A 7,500-nucleotide genomic window follows, 5' to 3' on the forward strand; every position below is an offset into this window, starting at 1 on the left:
ACCAAAACCATCAACCCCAACCATCACCATCATCACCAACCAACACCATCACTAACCAACACCATCACTATCATCACCAACCAAAACCATCAACCCCAACCAACCCCATCACCATCATCACCAACACTATCACTATCACCAACCAAAACCATCAACACCAACCAACACCATCACCATCATCACCAACCAACACCCTCATCAACCAAAACCATCACCATCATCACCAATCAACACCATCACCAACCAAAACAATTAACACCAACATCTTTAGCAAACAACACCATAATCAACCGAAAAATCTGCAAACAAAACCACCAACACCAACCATCACCATCATCACTAACCAACACCATCAATCAACACCAACCAATGATAACACCAAACTATTACAAATATCAGCACCACACCCCAAACTCTCCTCCTTTATTTATCTTCCTCTGTTGTTTTATCACATTAAATAAACTTTATCGATTTTGAGTTTTGCATTTTATTGATAATAAAACAATTTACTATAATTTATAATTCTCTTTTTTTAGAAGGCAGTAGAGTGATTTCCAACCAACACCATCACTATCATCACCAACCAAAACCATCAACACCAACCAATACCATCACCATCATCAACTAACACCATAATCACCAACCATCACCATCACCACCAACCAACAGCATCACCATCATCATCAACCAAAACCATCAACCCCAACCAACACCATCACCAACCATCACCAACCATCAATAACCAACACCATTACCAACCAAAACAATTACTAAGCAACACCATCACTGTCATCACTAACCATCACCATAATCACCAACCAACATATCACTAACGAACACCATTACCAACCAACACCATTACCAACTAACACCATCAATATCATCACAAACCAAAACCATCAACCCCAACCAACACCATCACTATCATCACCAACCAAAACCATCAACCCCAACCATCACTATCATCACCAACCAACAGCATCACTAACCAACACCATCACTATCATCACCAACCAAAACCATCAACCCCAACCAACCCCATCACCATCATCACCAACACTATCACTATCACCAACCAAAACCATCAACACCAACCAACACCATCACCATCATCACCAACCAACACCCTCATCAACCAAAACCATCACCATCATCACCAATCAACACCATCACCAACCAAAACAATTAACACCAACATCTTTAGCAAACAACACCATAATCAACCGAAAAATCTGCAAACAAAACCACCAACACCAACCATCACCATCATCACTAACCAACACCATCAATCAACACCAACCAATGATAACACCAAACTATTACAAATATCAGCACCACACCCCAAACTCTCCTCCTTTATTTATCTTCCTCTGTTGTTTTTATCACATTAAATAAACTTTATCGATTTTGAGTTTTGCATTTTATTGATAATAAAACAATTTACTATAATTTATAATTCTCTTTTTTTAGAAGGCAGTAGAGTGATTTCCAACCAACACCATCACTATCATCACCAACCAAAACCATCAACACCAACCAATACCATCACCATCATCAACTAACACCATAATCACCAACCATCACCATCACCACCAACCAACAGCATCACCATCATCATCAACCAAAACCATCAACCCCAACCAACACCATCACCAACCATCACCAACCATCAATAACCAACACCATTACCAACCAAAACAATTACTAAGCAACACCATCACTGTCATCACTAACCATCACCATAATCACCAACCAACATATCACTAACGAACACCATTACCAACCAACACCATTACCAACTAACACCATCAATATCATCACAAACCAAAACCATCAACCCCAACCAACACCATCACTATCATCACCAACCAAAACCATCAACCCCAACCATCACTATCATCACCAACCAACAGCATCACTAACCAACACCATTATCAACCAACATCCTTACCAACCAACACCATCACCAACCAAAACCATTAACACCAACCAACATCCTTACCAACCAACACCATTACCAACCAACACCATCACTATCTTCACCAACCAAAACCATCAACCCCAACCAACAGCATCACCAACCATTACTATCATCACCAACCAACACCATCACTAACATCACAAACCAAAACCATCAACCCCAACCAACACCATCACCAACCAACACCATCATCAACCAACACCAACCAACACCATCACTATCATCACCAACCAAAACCATCAACCCCAACCATCACCAACCAACACCATCACTAACCAACACAATTACCAATCAACACCATTACCATCCAACACCATTACAAACCAACACCATCACCAACTATCACCATCATCACCAACCAACACCATCACTAACCAACACCATTACCAACCAACACCATCACCATCATCACCAACCAACACCCTCATCAACCAAAACCATCACCATCATCACCAACCAACACCCTCATCAACCAAAACCATCACCATCATCACCAACCAACACCATCACCAACCAAAACAATTAACACCAACATCTTTAGCAAACAACACCATCATCAACCGAAAAAATCTGCAAACAAAACCACCAACACCAACCATCACCATCATCACTAACCAACACCATCAATCAACACCAACCAATGATAACACCAAACTATTACAAATATCAGCACCACACCCCAAACTCTCCTCCTTTATTTATCTTCCTCTGTTGTTTTTATCACATTAAATAAACTTTATCGATTTTGAGTTTTGCATTTTATTGATAATAAAACAATTTACTATAATTTATAATTCTCTTTTTTTTTTAGAAGGCAGTAGAAAGTGATTTCCAACCAACACCATCACTATCATCACCAACCAAAACCATCAACACCAACCAATACCATCACCATCATCAACTAACACCATAATCACCAACCATCACCATCACCACCAACCAACAGCATCACCATCATCATCAACCAAAACCATCAACCCCAACCAACACCATCACCAACCATCACCAACCATCAATAACCAACACCATTACCAACCAACACCATTACCAACCAAAACAATTACTAAGCAACACCATCACTGTCATCACTAACCATCACCATAATCACCAACCAACATATCACTAACGAACACCATTACCAACCAACACCATTACCAACTAACACCATCAATATCATCACAAACCAAAACCATCAACCCCAACCAACACCATCACTATCATCACCAACCAAAACCATCAACCCCAACCATCACTATCATCACCAACCAACAGCATCACTAACCAACACCATTATCAACCAACATCCTTACCAACCAACACCATCACCAACCAAAACCATTAACACCAACCAACATCCTTACCAACCAACACCATTACCAACCAATACCATCACTATCTTCACCAACCAAAACCATCAACCCCAACCAACAGCATCACCAACCATTACTATCATCACCAACCAACACCATCACTAACATCACAAACCAAAACCATCAACCCCAACCAACACCATCACCAACCAACACCATCATCAACCAACACCAACCAACACCATCACTATCATCACCCACCAAAACCATCAACCCCAACCATCACCAAACAACACCATCACTAACGAACACCATTACCAACCAACACCATCATCACCTACCAACACCATCACTAGCATCACTGACCAAAACCATCAACCCCAACCAACACCATCACCAACCAACACCATCATTACCAACCAACACCAACCAACATTATCATCACCAACCAAAACCATCAACCCCAACCATCACCATCAGAAGTCAGTAAAGAGTGATTAAAGAGTCAGTGTTGAGTCAGTGAAGAATCAGTGTTGATTTAGTAAAGAATCAGTGTTGAGTCAGTGAAGAATCAGTGAGAAATCAGTGAAGAATCAGTGTTGAGTCAGTGAAGAATCAGTGAGAAATCAGTGAAGAATCAGTGAGAAGTCAGTGAAGAATCAGTGTTGAGTCAGTAAATAATCAGTGTTGAGTCAATGAAGAATCAATGAGAAGTCAGTGAAGAATCAGTGTTGAGTCAGTGAAAAATCAGTGAGAAGTAGTGAAGAATCAGTAAGTCAGTGAAGAATCAGTGTTGAATCAGTGAAGAAGCAGTGAGAAGTCAGTAAATAATCAGTGTTGAGTCAGTAAATAATCAGTGTTGAGTCAGTGAAAATCAATGAGAAGTCAGTGAAGAATCAGTGTTGAGTCAGTATAGAATCAGTGAGAAGTCAGTGAAGAATCAGTGAGGAGTGGGTAAAGAGTCAAAGACGAGTCATTGAAGAATCATTGAGGAGTCAGTGAGCCCTCCTTAGTGCTCCTCATGCCTTATTCACTCTTCCTCGTTTTCCACATTTCTTCTCTCCATTCCTTACTCCATTTCATTAAAAATGCTTCTTAACTATAAAACAAAAGTCGTTCACCACTGAAACGTCTGAAACGGTCAAATACTTATTTTACAAAAGTTTTTTTTTTAAATTGACAAAATTAATTAATTAATTAATTAATTAATTTTTATCTGTTTTACATTTTTCTTTTTCTTTTTCTTTTCCATGTAAAAAATAGAAATTTAACCCAGTTATCAGTGTTACACAGGTCAGGAGACTCTCAGTGTCTCAACGCCGGGTAAATGTGGAGTTTCGTGTTATGAAGGACATCCAGTGTAAAACATCTGCCAAATCAAATATACGGATCAGGAATCGGATCGGTCGAGGCCCAGATTACCATCAACCACCACAGGTATTATTAACAACAGGGTACCGGTGTAAACTGGGCTACTGTTGTGTGAAGGAGGAGAAGGAGAAATGGAGGAGAGTGGAGGAGAGTGGAGGAGAAGTGGAGGAGAGTGGAGGAGAGTGGAGGAGAATTGGAGGAGAGTGGAGGAGAAGTGGAGGAGAGTGGAGGTTCGGGTTGGTACTTTAAATGTTGGTACTATGACTGGTAAAGGGAGAGAGGGAGCTGATATGATGGAGAGGAGAAAGGTAGAGATGTTGTGTGTTCAGGAGACCAAGTGGAAAGAGAGTAAGAGCAGGAACATTGGAGGTGTTTAAACTGTTCTATCATGGTGTGGATGGAAAGAGAAATGGTGTAGGGGGGATTCTGAAGGAAGAGTACAGTAAGAGTGTAGTGGAGGTGAAGAGAGTTTCTGATAGGGTGATGAACGTGAAGCTGGAAGATGAAGGCGTGATGATAAATGTCATCAGTGCTTATGCTCCACAAGTGGGTTGTGAGATGGAGGAGAAGGAAAGATTCTGGAGTGAGTTAGATGAAGTGGTAGAAGGTGTAGGAATGAAAGATTGGTGATTGGGGCAGACTTTAATGGACATGTAGGTGAAGGGAACAGAGGTGATGAGGAGGTGATGGTAGGTATGGTTTTAAGGAGAGGAATGTGGAAGGGCAGATGGTGGTAGATTTTGCTAAAAGGATGGAAATGGCAGTGGTGAACACGTATTTTAAGAAGAAGGAGGATCATAGGGTGACGTATAAGAGTGGAGGAAGGTGCACACAGGTGGATTATGTTCTATGTAGGAGATGCAACCTGAAGGAGATTGGAGACTGTAAGGTGTTGGCGGGGGACAGTGTAGCTAGACAGCATCGGATGGTGGTCTGTAGGATGGTTTTGGAGGTGAAGAAGAAGAGGAGGAGAGTGAGGACTGAAAGAAGAATAAGATGGTGGAAACTGAAGGAGGAAGAGTGTAGTGTGAGGTTCAGGGAAGAGGTCAGACAGGAGCTCGGTGGTGGTGAAGAGGTGCTGGATGATTGTGGAACTACTGCAGAAGTGATGAGGAGACAGTTAGAAAGGTTCTTGGTGTAACATCTGGAAATAGAAAGGAAGACAAAGAGACGTGGTGGTGGAATGAGGAAGTGCAGAAGAGCAGAAGGAGAAAGAGGTTGGAGAAACAGAATTGGGATCGACAGAGTGATGAGAAAAGTAGGCAGGAGAACAAGGAGATGCAGCAGCAGGTAAAGAGGGATGTGGTGAAAGCCAAGGAAAAGGTATATGAGGAGCTGTAGGAGAAGTTGAACACTGAGGAAGGAGAAAAGGATTTGTAGCGATTGTCCAGGCAGAGGAACCGAGCTGGGAAGGATGTGCTGCAAGTTAGAGCAATAAAGGATGGAGATGGAAATGTGTTGACTAGTGAGGAGAGTGTGTTGAGAAGATGGAGGAGGATTTTGAGCAGCTGATGAATGAAAAAATGAGAGAGAGAGAGAGAGAGAGAGAGAGAGAGAGAGAGAGAGAGGTTGGATGGTGTGGAGATGGATAAACAGTGGATAGGATTAGTAAGGAGGAACTGAGAGCAGCCATTAAGAGTGCAGGCAGGGTGGAGTGGGTGGAGAAGAGTGATAGCAGGAGTGATTTGTGATAGAAGAGTATCTGTGAGTGAAAGGAAAGTTTATAGGACTGTGGTGAGACCTGAGATGTTGTATGGATTAGAGACAGTGGCATTGAGTAAAAGACAGGAGTTGGAGCTGGAGATAGCAGAGCTGAAGATGTTGAGATGAAGAAGAAGAAGAAGAAAATGAAAAATAGAAATTTACAAATTTAGTGATTTATTTCAATAAAATATAAACTTCATATAAAGAGTCAAATGTGTATACAGTGTGTGTGTGTGTGTGTGTGTGTGTGTGTGTGTGTGTGTGTGTGTGTGTGTGAGTGTGTGTGCGTGAGTGTGTGTCATTAATAACTGTGCTGTAAGTCTCAAAGTGAACACTGGTATTTTTCCAGCAGTTTGTTATTACGTGGACGTATGTGAAAACATCTCTGATGCGTCACGTGCTGAAGTGAGACGAGTCAAATCCTGACGACTGTACCTCTAAAGCATAGACAAACCACACCAACCAAACAACAAATCAAACAAACAAACAAACAAACAAACAAAAACAATCAAACAAACATCCAAAGAAACAACCAATCAAACAACCAACTAACCAATCAAAAAAATCAAACAAACATCCAAACAACCAATCAAACAAACAATCAAATGAATAAATAAAGTAACATGAATAAATAAGTATATATATACACAAGTATTGTTTAGTGGATTTGGTGAGACAGACAGACAGACAGACAGACAGACAGACAGACAGACAGGTTTCCCAACAGTCCATTTTAGTGAGTGTAAAAATAGTGTGCATTGTCCCATGTGTGTGTGTGTGTGTGTGTGTGTGTGTGTGTGTGTGTGTGTGTGTTTAGAAATGTGTTCATCATCACGCATGTGTCCTTGTGCATTCCTGCGGTGTGAGGCGCGCGCTCACAGAGCGGTATAAATGCGCGCGCCTCCTCCGTTCGCCCTCATTATTAGGCACACGCGCCACGCTGAGTCTCTCGCGCTCATTATCACAGAGACCTTCTTCTTTCTCTTCTTCTTCTTCTTCTTCTTCTTCTTCTCGTCTTCTGCCCATTAGGAAGGAGCAGCCACATTCAACACGAGCACGAGAATTAAAACACACACACACACACACGGACAGCTACAGTGTAAAGTTCAGCATTATTCACGTCGCTCTTCACGT

At 41.4% G+C, this 7,500-nt stretch overlaps 1 protein-coding gene across 2 annotated transcripts in view; it reads left to right on the forward strand.

The window, feature by feature from the left end:
• The first annotated feature begins 7,261 nt into the window (after positions 1 to 7,261).
• flnca (filamin C, gamma a (actin binding protein 280)) overlaps positions 7,262 to 7,500 on the forward strand; it is a 45,029-nt gene continuing 44,790 nt past the window's right edge. For both annotated transcript variants that reach the window (XM_046850265.1, XM_046850266.1), the window contains exon 1: positions 7,262 to 7,500. This exon is cut by the window's right edge and continues 407 nt beyond it. The gene's annotated coding sequence lies outside the window, so the exon portion shown is untranslated.

Source organism: Silurus meridionalis, chromosome 5 (genome assembly GCF_014805685.1).
Source record: "Silurus meridionalis isolate SWU-2019-XX chromosome 5, ASM1480568v1, whole genome shotgun sequence".
Lineage (NCBI taxonomy): Eukaryota > Metazoa > Chordata > Actinopteri > Siluriformes > Siluridae > Silurus > Silurus meridionalis.